Below are 931 nucleotides of genomic sequence, written 5' to 3' on the forward strand. Positions count from 1 at the left end.
TGAATGGTATAATTCTAAACCTTTGACCTAGAACGACATTTTCTTGTACACTGGCTTACATATGTAAATAGGCATTGGTAAATTATAAAGTTAGATAAATAAATGCATTGATAAAACATTACCTTTCAGTTTAGTTGTCTAATCTGAAATAGCTCTCATCACTAAAACTAAGATTTTACTACACCTTTTACTTAAATAAGTTGCCTTCTATATTTATTAAAATAATAATGTTCTTGATCAGAAAATTATGATGTATTACTAAAACATGAAAAGACATAGCATTTCATATTATTACCTGTTTTGTGCATTTTAGCTAGTCTAGTGTTTAGTAACCAGGAGGTATGGAAGAAAAGTGACTTCTAAATAGATTGTGTGATAAGGTGAACTATGTATCACCCAATTTCATATGTTGAAGCCCTAACCCTTAGTATTTCAGAATGGGATTGTATTTGGATATACGAGTTTTAAAGAGATGAGTAAGTTAAAATCAGGTTATTAGGATGAGCCCTAATTCAATATGATTTTTGTACTTATAAGAAGGGAAAATTTGGACACACAAAGAGATACCAGGGGTATGCATGCACAGAGAAAAGACCGTGCAATGCCATCCAACCACAAGTCAGAGACCTCAGAAGAAACCAAACCTGCTAGACCTTGATCTTGGACTTCCAGCCTGCAGAACTGTGAGAAAATAAATTTCTGTTGTTTAAACTATCCAGTCCATGGGTTATTTTTTTTTTTCAGCCTCTCTAGCAAAATACAATACAGATTACATCTCCATTAGGCTTTTGTGCTAAAGGTTAACTGATTATTTTGTTAACCGAGGTTTTGTAATCTTATTACTGCCAAGAGGAGGAGGAACTGTTTTTTGGGCTTGACTTTGTCACTTTGATAGAGATGAAAGACAGATTGATTCCATGGTGTGGATGCA

General features: G+C 33.5%; 1 protein-coding gene across 1 annotated transcript in view; it reads right to left on the bottom strand.

Annotated features, from left to right (window-relative positions):
* LRRC7 (leucine rich repeat containing 7) overlaps window positions 1-931 on the bottom strand; it is a 571,016-nt gene that overhangs the window by 474,177 nt on the left and 95,908 nt on the right. The window lies entirely within an intron of this gene.

Source organism: Propithecus coquereli, unplaced genomic scaffold, assembly GCF_000956105.1.
Source record: "Propithecus coquereli isolate 6110/MARCELLA unplaced genomic scaffold, Pcoq_1.0 Scaffold396, whole genome shotgun sequence".
NCBI classification, from domain to species: domain Eukaryota; kingdom Metazoa; phylum Chordata; class Mammalia; order Primates; family Indriidae; genus Propithecus; species Propithecus coquereli.